Genomic DNA, 17,730 nt, shown 5'->3' on the forward strand with positions numbered 1-17,730 from the left:
TCAGACGTGTTCTGTCATTTTTCGGATAGAGATCCTTGACCTCTTTGGTTAGGTTTATTCCTAGGTAGCGCATGCTTTCGGGTGCCATCCCAAATGGGGTTGACTCCTTAATTTCTCTTTCTTCAGTCTCATCGTTAGCGTCTAGAAAGGCCACTGGTTTCTGGGCATTGATTTCGTACCCTGCCACACTGCCGAATTTGCTGTATGAGTTCTAGCAGTCTTGGGGTCGAGTCTTTTGGGTTTTCCAGGTGTATGGTATCATGTCATCTGTGAACAGGGAGAGTTTGACTTCTTCTAGGCCGATTTGAATGCCTTTTATTTCTTTTTGTTGCCAGATTGCTGAGGCTATGACGTCTAGTGTTATGTTGAATTGCAGTGATGAGAGTGGACATCCCTGTCTCGTTCCTGATCTTCTTCGGGGAAAGGCTCCCAGCGTTTCCCCCTTGGGAATGATAATTTGCCGTGGGCTTTTCGTAGATGGCTTTGAAGATGTTGAGGAATGTTCTCTCTATCCCTATACTCTGAAGCGTTTGGATCAGGAATGGATGCCGTATTTTGTCAAATGCTTTCTCTGCATCTATTGAGAGGATCATCTGGTTCTCGTTTTTTCTCTTGCAGATCTGATCAGTCACATGGAGTGTTTGACAAGTGTTGAACCAGCCTTGCATCCCGGGGATAAATGCTACCTGGTCACGGTGAGTAACTTCTCAATGTACCGTTGGATCCTATTGGCTCGTATATTGTTGAGAACGTTTGCATCCGTGTTCATCGGAGACATTGGTCTATAACTCTCCTTTTTGGTCGGGTGGGGTCTTTGTCTGCTTTTGGACTTAAGGTGATGCTGGCCTCATAGAACGAGTTTGGAAGTATTCCATCTCCAGAAGCTTCAGCTGGCCTCACTGTAGTCTCTTTGGCAGGCTCTTGATTTGGTTCAGGATGTTGCTCAGTGGCAAAAGTCATTTGCTCCACTGAGGCAGGTGGCGGCTCCGGCATGTGCGGGAACCCAATAGCATGCACCTGGGCGTGCTCTTCCTCCAGGGTGGCCACGGGTACAGGTAGCTCTTGCATGTCGGAACAGTGAGTCAGAGGTGTTACCACCACATGCATTGGTTTGGTCTGAGCAGCTGGCTTCTCGGCTCGAGCCATGACCAGCTCAATCACCTCTGGCCCTGAAGCTTTAGCAGGCCCCAAGGTAGGAGCTGGGGCCAGTTGTTGAGGTGGTTCAGGATATTGCACAGGGGTGGACACTATTTGCTCCACTGAGACGAGTGGCTGCTCCGGCATGTGGCAGACCCTGATAGCATGCGCTGGGACATGATCTACTGCGAGGGTGGCCAAGATTGCAGGTGGGTCCTCCTTGTTGGGAGAGTGAATCAGAGATTTGACCACCTCATGCATTGGCTTCAACTCAGCAGCTGGTATCTCTACTCTGGCCAAGCACTCAGCACCGACAGCCCTGCCCAGCTCGATCACCTCAGGCCCAGAAGCTTCATCAGGCCCCACCTTCAGAGCTGGGGTGGGCTGCTGACATGATGTTGCTCAGGGGCCCAAGCTGGTTGCTGCACTGAGGCAGGTGATTCCTTTGGCATGGCATGCCGGGGACATTGATAGTGGGCACCTGGGGGAGCTCTTGTTGCAGGGTGGCCAAGTGTGTAGGTGGCTCCTCCAGGTCGGGACAGTGAATCAGAGGTGTGACTGCCTTGTAAATTGGCTTGGCCTCAGCAGCTAGCATCTCGCTCGGGCCATGCACTCAGCACCAACTGCCATGCCCGGCTCAAACTGCTCAGGCCCATAAGTTTCAGCTTGCCCCAGTGTAGTAGCTCTGGCGGGCTCTTGATTTCGTTTAGGATGTTGCTCAGTGGCCGAAGTCGGTTGCTTCACTGAGGCAGGTGGCTGCTCTGTCATGTGGGGGATCCCGATAGCATGCCCCTTGGCGTGCTCTTCCTCCAGGGTGGCCATGGGTACAGGTACTTTTTCACATTTGAAATACATTATTGCATATTTGCTTATGTTAAAAAAATAACTGTGTCCAAAACTTAAAGATTCTTATTTACTGATGCATTTAAATCTTTCTCATGATGATCTACGGCATTTAACATAGTAGTGAAATTGTTCATATCTGTGCCTTCAGCAGCTTTTACTTCTGTACTTGTGGTGTTCCTGTTTATATCACTCGGATATCTTTTGAAAAACAATGACATACTTTAGAACCCTGAAGATTTCCCTGGTGTTTTTTTTTTTTTTTTTTTAGTGTCCTACATTTCCATTTATTGGACCTACTGAATACATCAGTTAAATGTTTGCTTATTTTACATAAAGGGCCCATTTTCTTTTTTTTTGAATTTTTAATTTTTTATTGGAGTTCAATTTGTCCACATATAGCACAACACCCAGTGCTCATCCCGCCAAGTGCCCCCCTCATTGCCCATCACCCAGTCACCCACCCCCACCCACTTCCCCTTCCACTACCCCTTGTTTGTTTCCCAGAGTTAGGTGTCTCCTGTTTTGTCACCCTCACTGATACTTTCACTCATTTTCTCTCCTTTGCCTTTATTCCCTTTCACTAATTTTTATATTTCCCAAATGAATAAGACCATATAATGTCTGTCCTTTTCCGATTGACTGTTTTCACTCAGCATAATACCCGGGACAGCTGCACCCCAATGTTTATAGCAGCAATGTCCACAATAGCCAAACTGTGGAAGGAACCTCGGTGTCCATCGAAAGATGATGGATCAAGAAGCTGTGGTCTGGCGGGAAGTCATGGCGGCTCACCTAAAGAAACGAGTGTACGACGAATTCACTAAGGAGGTCCAGCAACAACAGGAGGAAATTGCAACCAAGAAACTGCGATTGACAAAACCAAGTAAATCTGCAGCACTCCACGTAGATCTGTGTAAAGCTCCCTTCCCAGCGGATGCTTTGCAGTATCTACTCCAGTTTGCCAGAAAGCCTGTTGAAGCAGAAAGTGTGGAAGGAGTAGTTAGGATTCTCTTGGAACATTATTATGGAGAATGATCCATCTGTGAGACTGAAAATTGCATCATTGTTGGGTTTATTATCAAAGACTGCAGGATTTTCACCAGACTGCATTATGGATGATGCCAATAACATCCTGCAGAATGAAAAGTCTCATCAAGTCCTTGCTCAACTGTTGGACAGCTTGCTTGCAACTGGCACCAGACTCCCAGAGAATCAAGCTATCCAGATGGGATTAGTTGATGTAGCCTGGAAGCACCTCACAGATACGTCTCATGGTGTAAGAAATAAGTGCCTGCAATTACTTGGCAATCTTGGCTCTTTGGAGAAAAGTGTCACAAAAGATGGAGAAGGCCTAGCTGTCAGAGATGTCCAGAAGATGATAGGGGATTACTTCAGTGACCAAGACCCACGTGTCAGAACAGCAGCTATAAAAGCCATGTTGCAGCTTCATGAGAGAGGACTGAAATTACACCAAGCAATTTATAATCAGGCCTGTAAATTGTTGTCTGATGACTATGAACAAGGGCGCAGTGCTGCAGTCCAACTTATCTGGGTTGTCAGTCAGCTCTATCCTGAAAGCGTTGTCTCCATTCCTTCTCCTAATGAAGAAATTCGCTTAGTTGGTGATGCATTTGGAAAAATTTGCCCCATGGTCAATGATGGCTCCTGGGTGGTTCGAGTTCAGGCTGCAAAGCTGTTGGGCTCAATGGAACAAGTCAGTTCTCATTTCCTGGAGCAAACACTCGACAAGAAGCTCATGTCCGATCTCAGGAGAAAATGCACTGCACATGAACATGCCAAGGAACTTTACAGGTCAGGAGAGTTTTCCAGTGGCAGAAAGTGAGGAGGTGATGCTCCCAAAGAAGAAATAGATACAGGAGCTGTGAACTTGATTGAGTCAGGAGTTTGTGGAGCCTTTGTTCAGGGATTGGAAGATGAGATGTATGAGGTCCTCATTGCTGCTGTGGAGGCTCTCTGCGTGCTGGCCCAATCTTCACCTTCTTTTGCGGAGAAGTGCCGCCCTGATTTCCTGGTTGACATGTTTAATGATGAAATTGAGGAAGTACATCTGCAGCCCATACACAGCATGAGAAAAATTTCTAATAATATCACTCTCCGAGAGGATCAGCTTGACACTGTCCTGGCTGTGTTAGAGGATTCATCCAGAGATATTCGAGAGGCTCTTCATGAACTTTTATGCTGTACTAATGTTTCGACTAAAGAAGGGATTCATCTTGCACTGGCGGAGCTGCTGAAAAATTTAACCAAGTACCCTACTGATAGGGACTCTATATGGAAGTGCTTGAAGTTTCTGGGAAGTCGGCATCCAACCCTGGTGCTTCCCTTGGTGCCAGAGCTCCTGAGCACCCATCCGTTTTTTGACACAGCTGAACCAGACATGGATGAACCAGCTTACATTGCAGTTTTGGTTCTTATTTTTAATGCTGCTAAAACCTGTTCAACAATGCCAGCACTGTTCTCAGATCATACCTTCAGGCATTATGCCTACCTCTGAGACAGTCTTTCTCATCTTGTTCCTGCCTTAAGGTTACCAGGTAGAAAACTAGTGTCATCGGCCATTTCTCCCGGTATTGCGCCCCATGAGGACCCGTCCCATCAGTTCCTGCAGCAGAGCTCTGAAAGGGTGTACAGTCTTCAGAGCACCGGAACCCTCAGGGAACCCAGAAGCTGCTGGAGTTCACCATCCAGGATCTTCAAAAACGTGGAGAACTTCAGTCTGAACTAGCAGGAGTCGCTGCTAGGAGTTCTCGGCTACCTATCTTTGGTGTCAGCTTCTTCTCATCAAGGCCTTGCAAGAAAAGCTCTGGAATGTGGCTGCCCCTTTATATTTGAAGCAGAGTGACTTGGCCTCCACAGCAGCAAAACAGATCATGGAAGAGACCTACCAAATGGAGTTCATGTACAGTGGTGTGGAGAATAAACAGGTGGTGATTATACATCACCTGAGGCTGCAGGCCAAAGCCTTGCAACTTATAGTAACAGCACGGACTACTCGAGGAGTTGACCCCTTATTTGGGATGTGTCAAAACTTTTTACAGGAAGTGGACTTTTTTCAGAGGTGTTTTATTGCGGATTTGCCCCACCTAAAGGACAGCTTTGTGGACAAACTTCTTGACCTTATGCCCCGACTCATGACATCCAAACCTGTGGAAGTGGTCAAAATTCTATGGACCATGCTGAGGCAGAGTACCTTCTTGCACCTCCCCCTTCCAGAGCAGATCCACACACTTCAGCCAGCATCATTGAGCCAGCAGGTGAGTCAGACAACCCCTTGCAGTTTACATCTGGATTGGTTGTGGCCCTGCATGTCGATGCGACCCTGGAAAATGTCCAGGACCCTCAGAGTGCTGTGAAGGTCCAGGTCTTCTATCCAGATGGCCAGGCTCAGATGATTCATCCTAAGCCGGCAGACTTGCAGAATCCTGGCCCAGGGCGCCACTGGCTTATCACTCAGGTGTACCCCTCCCATACTGCCTGGACAGAACCATGCCAGGTGGATGTGAGGCTGCTGCTGGCCTACAACTCCAATTCCCGCATTCCCAAATCCCCCTGGATTGACGGTGGCGAAGTGTCACCCCAGGTGGAAACCAGCATCGAGGGCACCATCCCCTTCAGCAAGTCTGTGAAAGTTTCCATAATGCCCAAACCTGCAAGGCGCTGAGTCACAAGCATTGTGTAGAGCTAAAGCTGAGAAAGACCTTCTTAGGTAGCAGAGTGAGCCCGAAGCCTAGAGCACTTCACCTGGAGCCGGCGTATGGGCATGAGCACCATCACCCTTATCGTCTCATCTGGTATCAAACACAAAATAAATTATTTTGCATTAAAAAAACAAAAACCTTCAAGTCCACACCTCTTCCTTCCCTGACTCCCCCCACCACCTCAATAAAGTTGAGAAAACAACAACAACAACAAGAATCTGTGGTCTATGATACAATGGAATATTACTCAGCCATTAGAAACGACAAATGCCGTGAAAGGAGAGTGATGTTTGTCTACTTGTTGGGTTCATGTTGTTGTACGTGTGTGTGCAGCCAACCAGCAGTGCTCATTATGTACCAGATCATCTACTAAGAATAGTCTTTTACCCAAAACCAGGAAAGAGGAGAGAGAAAGAACTAGTTTTGAGAGCTTTTTGATTTGGAAAAAGCATTACAAAAATCACAATTTTCATTATACAGTAAGGGAGTAGCTTCCTTCATTCTCGTGAGGATTAACGATAGAGGGAGTCCTGTGAAATGAAGACCACTTTGTATTCCAATTTAATTTCTTGAATTTCTTAATTGTTTCCTTTTCTTTTTGGTTTTTACTGACATTCAAAAACTGAAAAACTTCTAGCTCATAACTTTGTTGCATTTCTAGGTCCTTGCAGCAACAAAAGGAGATTGTCATATTAGGACTAGAACTTTAAGTGAGTCCTAAAGTATTGGAAGAAAATTCTAAAATATACATTGAGGTTCTACAAGGAAAAGATTGAGTTTAAACAAAAGAGCCTGAGCTAATTCTTCCAGAAGGTTTGTTACTTTGAATTCAGAGCCCTTTTACAAGTATATTAGAAAAATAAGTAGTCCCACAGTATCAGTCGATTCATGTATAAATGAGAAGAGGGCTAACATTAATGAAACTACCTCTAAAGTAGTTGACTGCCAAGCTGATTGTTAAATTGGTTATTATGGAAACAGGAGAACCAACTCACACACTTAGAAATGAGGTCCCAGACTGGAAGCACTGGTAAATGTAGCTGCTCATAATCTAAGTTAAATAATTCCTTGACAATCTGAGTAGATCTATATCATCATGGTGGTCTTATATGTAATTTAGGGTGTTTAGTAGGAAATTATTGAATGGACTTCATGATTCTCTAGAGCTTATTTTTGAGAGGTGCTAGTGAATCAGGAGGGAAAAAAATAAATGCTCAAAAAAGTCCTATTGCCATCTTACACATTTGGGGAAACTGTAAGAATATGTCCAAAGAATCTTGGTCTTCAATACTTTTATATACAGTAATAACTAACACCATAAAATAGCACTTATTTAGATAGAATTGATGGTAGACGTGGCAGTACTACATCCTTTTCTACAATGTCTGAGTGTTTGTAGTACTTAAGACCTTTCCATCAGGCATCAACATTAAATATTGAATACCTCTAGAAAGTGTGAAAATAATTTTGTCTTTGGAAGTAGTTAACGTGCAGTTTTTCCGTGTGTCCCATTGGACTTTTCTAGTGATGATTCTCCTAGGATGCTTTATCAGTAGGTGTCTGGATTTTATGGACTAAAAAGGTGATATTTTCTTTTATAATTGAAATCTGTAAATTATCTTTATACTTAATTTTCTATGTCCATTCATAGCAAAAAGTAAGCAAAATATCCCAAGACAAAGAATGATGGTTCCCCCCCCCCCACCAAACCTTGAGCATAACCGTTGAGGAACAAGAACTGTCGGAGATCTATGTGTGTGTATCTGTACATACATCCATGCATACATGGCAAGATTGAACAGAAATCACAATTCCGACATCATCTGTGGTTTATGTCACAGCTCTTCTCTGTCATCAGCCTCTGTTTTTCTCTTTGGGCTTTCGTTGAAAAATACTCAGCCTCATATCTTTTGCTCTGAGACTTTAACTGTAATCCTTGAATTCTTAATTTCAGTTCAGAAACCCTAGTCGTAGAACTCATGAGTCTCCAGATTTCCATGACTGTCACCAAAAATTGAAAATCCTATAGGTTTGCCTTTTTTTTTAAACTAAAGACTTAAAAGCAAGAAAAGAAAAAAAATGCTTCTTTCTGTCTTGACAAACATGAGGAAGAAACTGCAAACAGGAATACAGGTGGAAGCAACTCCTTCTGTAGCCTCCCCTTGTACTTTTAAAAGAGTTTTGTCATGGGGTTAATGATGGAGAAAGTTGACAACAGGCATTGTATATGTCTGCTGTTCGCAAACTGTATTGTGTGACCGTATTTTTTTCCCAGTCATTGAAAGGATTCTCCCAGTGTGATACCTCTTAATTTAAAGAAAAAAGTGTTTTTTTCTCCTGTAAAATAGTCATCATTTGGAACTGGAGGGTATTACGCTCAGTGAAGTAAGTCAATCGGAGAAGGGCAAACATTATAATGTCTCATTCTTTTGGGGCATATAAAAATAGTGAAAAGGAATAAAGGGGAAAGGAGAAAAAATGAGTGGGAAATATCAGAAAGGGAGACAGAACATGACAGACTCCTCACTCTGGAAAATGAACAAGGGGTGGAAGAAAAGGAGGTAGGGTGGGGGTGTGGGGTGACTGGGTGACGAACATTGAGGGGGACACTTGATGGGATGAGTGCTGGGTGTTATGCTATATGTTGGCAAACTGAACTCCAATAAAAAAAATCATCATTATTTTATGACATTTATAAAATGCAGTAAAAGATAAGGAAACCATCCTGAGAGGCAGGATGCCTCTCTCATTTGGCCAGCTTTTTAACATGTTCTACTTATTTTCCTCCCTTATTATTTAAGGCTTTTTTGTATGTATGCACTGTCTTTTTTATTGGCTATATTTTTGAGGAAGAAGCTCTTCAATTTACAGGTGCTGTATATTTCATAGTCATAAATTCATTGATTTCTAGAAATACACATTTGCTTCCATGTATCCATTAGAGTGCAACAATCCTGAACTCCTAGGGATTTTTCACTGATGAAAGTTGTTTTTATACTTCCCTGTTGTATTGAAGCAGGTCTGAAGACCAGGAAGAAAGCTGACTAGTGATCTGAATTGCAAAATGTTGAGAACTAACCAGTGGGTTGTCATGGTGCCTAATGACTCTTGTGTGTGTGTGTGTGTGTGTGTGCCTAATGACTCTTAAGTACAAAGGAAGTTTATTAATTATTTGAAGTAAAGACAACACAGTCATTTGTAGGAGATCCTTAGCTAGAAAGTTTTAATATTCTTTGAAGAAATCAATACAACCAAACCTTAGAAAGTTTTAGAAGTTACCAAAAAATCAAAACCTGAGCTGCAAAAAAGAAAAGTCATGTATCTGAGGTGACAAACGTAAGGGAAGCAAGCAAGTGCAGGAAAGCTGGAAGCTCTCGATTGGTTGTGGCCACAGAGAGTTTGGACAAGACAGCAGGATGTGCCACTTTTGTTTTGTAGGGAAGTGTCATTTGTGACCGTCATATTTGTAAATGGGTTTTCCGTTGGTTTTGGCGGCAACAATGTTTGCCACTCCTCTGGTCTAACTGGACCGAGACATCCCTCACTTCTATTACCGCTAGTCCATGTGTGCAGTGCTGTTGGTTGGCTTTGGAAATGTGAACTTTGTGGATAAAACAGGGAAGTTTCTCTGGCATCGAGTGGCACACAAGGCTCTGTAGGGATGGTGTGTGTGCATGCGTGCGCATGAGATACTCTCATAACAGGAAATATACAGTACTCAATTTCATCAACAGTAGCTCAAATTTAGTTACTGAAACAGGTTTCAATGAACATTGTATTCTCTGCTTCAGGTTTTTGTAGAAGTGACAAAATTGGACAGTGTAATACCGTAAAGAACTACAAATTCACTAGAATATAGCTGACCTCCCCGCAACGTGGGGATTAGGGGTCCCGACAGCATCCCCCAGCACAGCTGAAAATCCACATATAATTTTTGATTCTGCCAAAACTTGACTGTTAGTTAGTAGCCCACTGTTGATTGGAACTTTACCGATGATATAACCAGTAGATTAATATGTATCTTACAATGAAGTGAGCTAGGGAAAAGAAAATGTTATTAAAATCATAAGGAAGAGGGGCGCCTGGGTGGTGCAGCCATTGGGCTCCTGGGCGATGCCGTCAGTTAAGTGCCTGACTCTTGGATTTGGCTCAGCTCATGATCTCATGGTCTCTGGATCAAGCCCTGCATCGGGACTCATGCTCAGCAGTGAGTCTACTTGGAATTCTCTCCCTCTGCCCCTCCAACTCGTGTACACACTCTTTCTCATTCTCTCTTAAATGACTAAATCTTTAAAAAAAGAAAATCATGGGAGTAAAGACATCTATGGTGCTGTACTGTATAAAGAAGTGGACCCATACAATGCAAACACATGTTGTTCAAGTAACAACTGTACTCTTACTATATATATATCCCACTTATTAAACTGTGATCATTAGACAGTCATCAGCAGTTGTCCCTAAGGCTAATGAGCTTTTTTTTCTCTCTCTCTCCTACTCCTAGTCTGCAGAACAGGAATGCTGCCCCTCTCTACTGCATTAGCAGGAAAAGATCTCTGAGGGCAATTTAGAAGACCTGGTGTCTGTTTCCACGATTGCCCTTTCCAAGCTGGGTCACCTTTCCTCACTCCATGGGGCCTTTGTTCTGTTATGTGTGCTTGAATAGCAGACAGTCGTCAACCAGTCTCATACAGTATAATCTAGTTGGAAATCTCTGAGCGCAGGACTTACACGACAGCCACCCCGCCCCGGATCCCCTGCCCTGCGTGCCCGCTCTTCGTGGTGCTCGCCACCTTGTGACATGTTACAGATTTATTCAGTCATTGTCTCTTCCACCTGCGGAGGAAGACCAAACCCTGTGGATGGGGGCAGTCGCCTGATGTGTTTTGCCCATCGCTGTGTCATCAGCGCCTGCGTCAGAGCGTGTCGGAAACCACATGAAGCTCGTGGTGAATGTTTCTGGAATGAGTTAGTTATTAGGATCCAAACTGTATTTCTGGGTAATAATTTAGAGATCACTAAAAACTAAGTTCCTATGATAAGGGTTTTAGGTGTCTGCCAGTCGGCTTTATGACGTTCTTTGGTTTGCATGAAAAACTCTATTCCTCCTACAGGATAGAATTCGAAGAGCAATTTATATTTAGAAGATGTTTATAATAAGCCTTATGGGCCCAGTTTATCGCAGTGATCTCTTGTTATTCAAATGCTATATTTTCTCTAATGTAGATTGTACGGTTGTGCCTGGGAGGCATGTGCACTGCATGAAAGTAGGATCTGTGAGGCCCTCTAGCCATCATCACACCATATGGCTATTCCTGTAGATACTTACTTAAACCACAAAATATTTGCACATTGCTTTCTTTCTTAGCAAGTAGAAAATATACATGATAATAAAAATGTTACCTGATAGAAGAAATTTAATTTATTCATTTCACAGTTAAGAGTCTGACAATGAGAGATCTGTCCTAAATGGCTACCTACTTATGCATCATGCTTATTATATGTGTCAGATTGAAATATTTCCCATAATCCTGGTAAGTTGAGGAGTAAGGCCCACCTGAGAGCGACCCGAACACAAGGGCACGAGGCTTTGCACGAGGCGTGGTGCATGGCAATTGGTCTTTTCTGTTTATAGTCACTCCAGGGTGGGGGCCGGGTCTGGAGTGAGATCATCTCCTGTCCTGCCTTCCGTGCTGTTTGTAGGTGGACACCTCCCACATTTGTCATTCTCCCACTGAATTGTATATCCAACTACTCGTGTAACCTCTCCTCCAGTTTCTGCAAATAAACATGATCTCACCACACATACTCCTCTGTATTCTTCACCCCTGTGACTTGACTGCAAGGCTGTCTTCCCAGTTACTCAGCCTCCAGACCTCAGAGTTGTCTTTAATTCCTTGCTGTCTTTCAAACCCCCATCCAGTGCATCAGAAAAAAAAAAACCTTTTATCTTGACCTTCAATATAGATCCAGAATCCAGCTGTTTTCTATTATCTCCACTGCTAGATACTAATTCAAGTGACCATCTTCTCTTGCCTGAATTCTTCAGAAGCCTTTTGTGGGGTTTTCCTGCCTTTCCCCATGCCCCGCTGTGAGATTCTACATGGAGCAGCCATCTCGATCCACTTAAAGCAAAAGTAAGATCCTATAACTCTTCTGAAACCATTTGAAGGCTCATTCAGCTCAGTCACTGTAAAAGCCAAAGTGGGGATGGTGGTCAAAAGGCCTACGTGATCTGTCTGCCCTTCCTTGTCTCTTTTATCACAACCTCTATGTCTGCCTTCCTGACCACTCTGCATCTTCCTTTACTGTTTCTCAGAAACCCATACAAGTTCCCACTCTTGGACTCATTCTAGCTCATTCCCTTGCCTAGAAAATTCTTTGACTTGAATTTCTCTTAGAGAGCCTTCACTTGCTTCAAGTCTTTTCCCAGAGGTAAACTGTTCATGAAGGCCTACATTGATCATTTATTCTAACTGTAAATCCCATCTCGCTGGCACCCCTCATTTCCGTTGTCCTGCTCCATTTTTTCTTTGCTACATGTCTCTTTCTAAAATGCGATGTGATGTTTTGTATTCGTTGCTAATTACTGGTTTCCCACTCTAGAAGCTTCACCAGAGCAGGCACTTTTGCATCTCTTTGTCTCTGCTGTACCCAATGAGGTGAAGACCATGCTTTACACAAGATAATAGCTTATTGAATAATTGAACAAATAAACTATGAGATACAGAATTTCCACTCACTCATTGGACAGATATATTGAGTGCCAATGATTGCAGTCCCTGTACCAGGCATTGCCATACAGTAGAAAGCAAAAGACCCATGTTCCCATGGAGCTTTCTCACGGCCTACTCAGAGGACAGTCACTTTAGAAATATTCATACTGACAAGTGCCTACAAGAAACGTGGGAAAGGTGCTATGAAAGAAAATGACAATGTACCATAAAATATCATAATGGAGAGAACTAGCTCTTAAATTAGAGGTTCAGGGAAGACCCCGTTAAAGAAGTAACATATGTGATGAATGTTGTAAGGCTAAGGCTAAGTTCCTACATAGGAAATCTTAATAGCCATTGAGATGTTGAAGAATGTAAAAAAAATATTGATGGGAGTCTCCAAGATTGAGAAAGATTGAAAAAATGGTCAGGGAAGGTGGAACATAATGAATAGATAGATAGGAGAGCAGCATTAGATGTGACTAAAGTCAGCATGGACTAGATCACACCAGGATTTATTGGCTCAGAGGGTTTTGATTTCATCCAAGGTACAAAGAGAAGACTTTGAAGAGAACTAATAAGCAAAGTAACAACATAATGATGTTTGGGGCTTTCACTATTAGGCTACCTGTTGTGGGTTTGGGAACGATTCAGAAAAGAACAGAGTTAGGGACACCTGGTGTGGGGGGGATCAGTCGGTTGAGCCTTTGCCTTTCGGCTCAGGTCAGGATCCCTGCCCAGTGGGGCATCTGCTTCTCCCTCTCCCTCTGCCTCTCCCCACTCCGACTCATGCACTCTCTCTCATGGTCTCTCTCAAAGAGATAAAAGTCATCTTTAAAAAATTGAAAAGACTTGAGTTACAAGTGGGAAGGCTAGCCAGAATGCAATGATATTAGTTCTAGTGAGAGATGACAATGGGACATATAAATGTGACCTGGGTGCTGAATATAGAGAAGAAAATAATAAGATGGATGAAAAGTATATTTTAAATTAGAACGGTCATGGGTTAGATGTAGAAACAGATATGGCTGCCTGGTTTCAGTCATCAGCAAATGGATGGATACAGGTAGATAGAAATGTTGGGGTGAGAAACAGATAATAACATAATGAATCATTGACCACCTTTGTAGGGAGATGGGGATTAGGAAGCAGATGATCGGGATCCCTGGGTGGCTAAGCGGTTTGGTGCCTGCCTTTGTCCCAGGGCACGATCCTGGAGTCCCGGGATCGAGTCCCACGTCAGGCTCCCAGCATGAAGCCTGCTTCTCCCTCCTCCCGTGTCTCTGTCTCTCTCTTTCTCTCTCTATATCTATCATGAATAAATAAATCTTTTTAAAAAAAGGAGATGATAAAAAAAATTAAGTCCATTGTTTGAGTTTAATCGGGTTCATTTTGGTGATCATCCCATATTTTATACATGTTGTCCCATATTGTCCCAGAAGGCTCTGAAAGAGTGCCTGAGTCTCACAGTTTTGCGTGGAATGAACAACGGGCTAGACACTTCAGGCACGGAAAGCTTGTGAGATGGTGTGTAATATCCATCATCCTGAGTATCTCTTTTCATCCTCACACCAGTAAATGTCGAGTCCGTCTTCCTCAGTTCTCGTCTTCAGGGTCTCGGCTTGGAAAAATCTCCACCTGCTCCTCCTTTGTTTTGACTTTTGGTTGTGATTTTTTTTTTGAGTCTGGGTAGACCAGATGGGACCAGGTGAGGAGCAAGGATTTGGCCTACAGCAAAGCTTGGGAAGGAATGTAAATATCGTGAGCCCCGAGAGAACAAAGCCCACAGCAGAATGTCCATGTGAATGAATCACCGACACGGCAAGCCTGGACACAGGACAGGGTAGGTATTCTAGGGGTCCAAACTTGGCAGGGGACACAATGAGAAATGGGGAAAGCATGCAGCTGCAAAAGGTGTCCCCATAACAGGACAGCCACAGGCAGAGGTGGTATTCAAGAGTTCAGATAAAGGGTGGCACCTCATTGTTTTGGAGAAACACACTGAGAATGCAGTTTGGGAAGCTAGGATTGTTAAGAGGCCCATGTGATGGAACAATCAGAATATCCTTGCAGAGCGGTTTCATCACTAGTGTTCAGTGCCCTTCTTGAATTCCTGGGTGAGACCAACACGTGCACCAGATGAAGCCGAGCCAAGCCCGAGGCAGTGACGTGTACAGACTGTCGATTATGGTATAGAATGATTCCTCCGGTGAGCCTTCACTCACATCTACTCCTGGGTCGAGCAGTTTCTTGTTGCCTCTGCTGCATTGTTAAGTTTGACACCCCATGGACTGGTGGTCTCATCATCGTCTTTTAGAGTTCGAAGACTCAGCCAAATGAATAGGTAACATCCTACTTGCTCTTCTCTTACTTTTAATCATAGTAGTTGCCTAAAAGGGTGACTCATGTATTCAAGGCCTTGAGGAGTCATTAGTGAGAAATTGAAACAAATGTGAAGATCCAGAAAGACCGTACCTTTCTGCTTCAAATTCCACGTGTCTGTTTCTCATTGACTTTGCGTGCTATCAAATCACAATGACTGAGGCTCCCCGGAACCATTGAGAAAAGTATCGTGTGTCATCTAAGCTGGGATGTATTTAAAACACTGCATTATCACTTTGCTAAATAAGATATGTTTTTTTTTTCCACGTCTGAAGCTAGATGTGGTCAGATTCATCTACAAATTCCAAAGAACATTGCCTAATACCAGATACCATGAGCCTGTTTCAAAGCCAAGAGTGAATGATGTCTGGAATTTATGTCCCTGCCAGTTTCACACATATTGAAATGATATAGTTCCTAACAACATAGAGATTAGCTGTCACAGTCTTTAAGTGGCAGTTTGGTACAAAAGGACCATGGTTTTTGTCAGGTTTAATCTGATTGGTAGTGAACTGGAAGAGAGAGGCCAGGCAAAAGTTGGTGGAAACAGGCTTTTATTTTTATTTATTTATTTTGTTTGAAACAGGCTTTTAATGGGATGCGCTCCCTGGCTAGGTTCTGAGGCCCGCAGGGGAGAGAGAGCGAGGGGGGGAGTCACACCCAAGCAAACTGCAGGGGGGGTCTATAAAGAGTTTTCCTCTGGAAGATGGGGGCGGGGCGGCATTCCAATTAGGGCAAGGGTTACAGGTCTTTGGGTGCTCAGTTAGGGTAGGGCCGCAAGGCGGCCTTATTGGGAGGTTGCTGGCCTGGGGTCAGCCATTTTGAGGTCCCCAGTCTCCCCAGCCCAACATTCAGATCTTTTTGTTATGTTATAATGGGGCGATGATTCAGATCCGGCTGCTTCCTGCTGATTTAGGGGCGTCGTGGTGCCTGTCGGAGGTGGGCAGGCCAGCGTAGGGGTGTAAAACAAGTTGGTTGACTGATAACCGAGATCTTTCGCGGATTCCTTCCTTGATGATTCAGAGAGAGCAAGGGACCACCATTAATAGTATGCCAATGATTAGGAGTGGGCTTAGAGAGAGGAGGAGCCATATGGTTAGTGGGGTCTGCCACCATTGGGGTGTAGTTGGGTCGACAGGGTGATACTGTTTTTGGAGAGACTCACGAACTTTGGCGAGGACGTGGAGATTGCTTTCAACTACACCTGTTTCGTTGATGTAGTAGTAGCAATCTTCATTGAGACACATACAAGTTCCTCCTTTCTTGGCCGTGAGGAGGTCCAAGACACGTCGGTTCTGAAGAGCTACCTGGGCCACCGTGTTTATTTGGCGTTGTCGGGAAGCAAAAGACTCTGCCAAAGCCTCGATAGCCATTTGAAGCCTCTCGGATAGGTCCCTGGAGGAATCTACAGAGTAGAATAAGGGCCCCTTACCCAGTGGTCACCAGGGTTGAGGCCAGGGAGACCCTGACAACCAGTGGGAGAAAGATCACTCGTTTCTGCTTTTCCAGGGGGCTGATGAGGAGGGCTACTTCTGCCTGACTATAGATAGTTAATCGCGGAACTAGGGAGACAGTCAGGAGCGAGGCAGAGGTATTGAGAGATTTAGATAGGGTGCCATGGCACCAAAAGAATCAGGCAATAGCAGCATGATGAGAGGTGACGTTTGACCGGGTGACGTTGCACAGGGATGAGTTAGGGACAGAATAACAGAAGGGGAATTGATGGTTGAGAGGGTCAGTAAATAGGGCAACATTAGTGAGAGAGGGATGAGGCAGGCACTGGAGGTGTGGGTGCGGGGCTGGTGCAGCTGAATGCACTTGGGGAGGGGAATGGCCACAAGGGGAGTTTTGCCTAAAGCGGCACAGATAAAACAGTGGGACAGATTGCCCATGCAGGAAAGGCTGGCGAGGGAAGTGCCTTGTTGGATAAGTTTTATCCAGGAGAAGGGGCCCTGGTCCTGAGTTGGGTTAGCCTGTAGGTGGGTGCTCCTGGAGTAGGGGTGACTGAATCCACATGGGCCCGCAAGAGGGCTCTTAGAAGAGTTAGGGAAGGTAGGTGAGTAAGATAGGAGAGGAGGAGGTGATGATGGAAGATTTTAAGTGAGCAGGAAGGGCCGCCCCGTAGAGAAGCTCAAAGGGACTTAGGCCCGACGGCCCTCTAGGGGTGGCTCTGAGCCTTGTTAAAGCCAGCGGGAGGAGGGTTGGCCCGGACAGGTGGAGTTTCAAGGGTAAGTTTGGTGAGATGTTCTTTGAGAAGGCCGTTGGCCCACTCTACCTTACCCGAAGACTGGGGGTGATATGGGATATGGAGTTTCCAGGTAATATTTAGGCTCTCGGAGTCTTGCCGGGTGATGCTGGAGATGAAAGCCGGGCTGTTGTCAGATTGTAGGATCTCCAGGAGGCTGAATCTCAGAATGATCTGTTCGATGAGTATGGTGGCCACCACATCCGCCATCTCCCGAGCTGTGGGAAAAGCCTCTATCCAGCCTGTAAAGGTGTCCACTAAGGTTAATAGGTAGCGAAAGGATTTATGGCGCGGCATGTGGGAAAAGTCAAGCTGCCAGTCCTTGCCAGGTTGGTAGCCATGGAGCTGGTGATTGGGTCCTGGCCTGCGAATTCCCCCCTTGAGCATTTACAGTGGAGCAGGTTTTGTAAGACTAACGCACCTCTCCAATTACCTTTTGGAGATGTGGATAGTGGAATCCTGGGAACTGGTGTAAGGCCTTGGGACCAATGTGTAGGGATTGACGTATGTCTGAAATGATCACAGGAGCTAAATGGTTTGGAAGAGCGAGTTTCTTTTGAATGAAGATCCAGTCTTTCTCCCCGGCTATTCTTCCCATCTTTTTTAGTGTGTGAGTTTCCTCATCTGTGTAAGAGGGGGAATGTGGTGTGTTGAGGAAGAGGAGGGGAGCTGATGAGGAGCCTAAGGC

General features: G+C 44.7%; 1 long non-coding RNA gene and 1 pseudogene across 4 annotated transcripts in view; both read left to right on the forward strand.

Moving 5' to 3' along the window:
• The first annotated feature begins 522 nt into the window (after window positions 1–522).
• LOC144291393 (uncharacterized) overlaps window positions 523–17,730 on the forward strand; it is a 90,151-nt gene continuing 72,943 nt past the window's right edge. For 2 of the 4 annotated variants that reach the window (XR_013358650.1, XR_013358651.1), the window contains exon 1: window positions 599–695. This is a non-coding gene — a long non-coding RNA (uncharacterized LOC144291393). Of the gene's footprint in view, window positions 696–14,099; window positions 14,259–17,730 lie in introns of all 4 variants that reach the window. The other 2 variants (XR_013358652.1, XR_013358653.1) reach the window with 2 other exon arrangements.
• LOC144291391 (integrator complex subunit 4 pseudogene) lies at window positions 2,475–5,896 on the forward strand (annotated as a pseudogene).

The sequence above is a fragment of the Canis aureus genome, chromosome 20 (genome assembly GCF_053574225.1).
Source record: "Canis aureus isolate CA01 chromosome 20, VMU_Caureus_v.1.0, whole genome shotgun sequence".
NCBI classification, from domain to species: domain Eukaryota; kingdom Metazoa; phylum Chordata; class Mammalia; order Carnivora; family Canidae; genus Canis; species Canis aureus.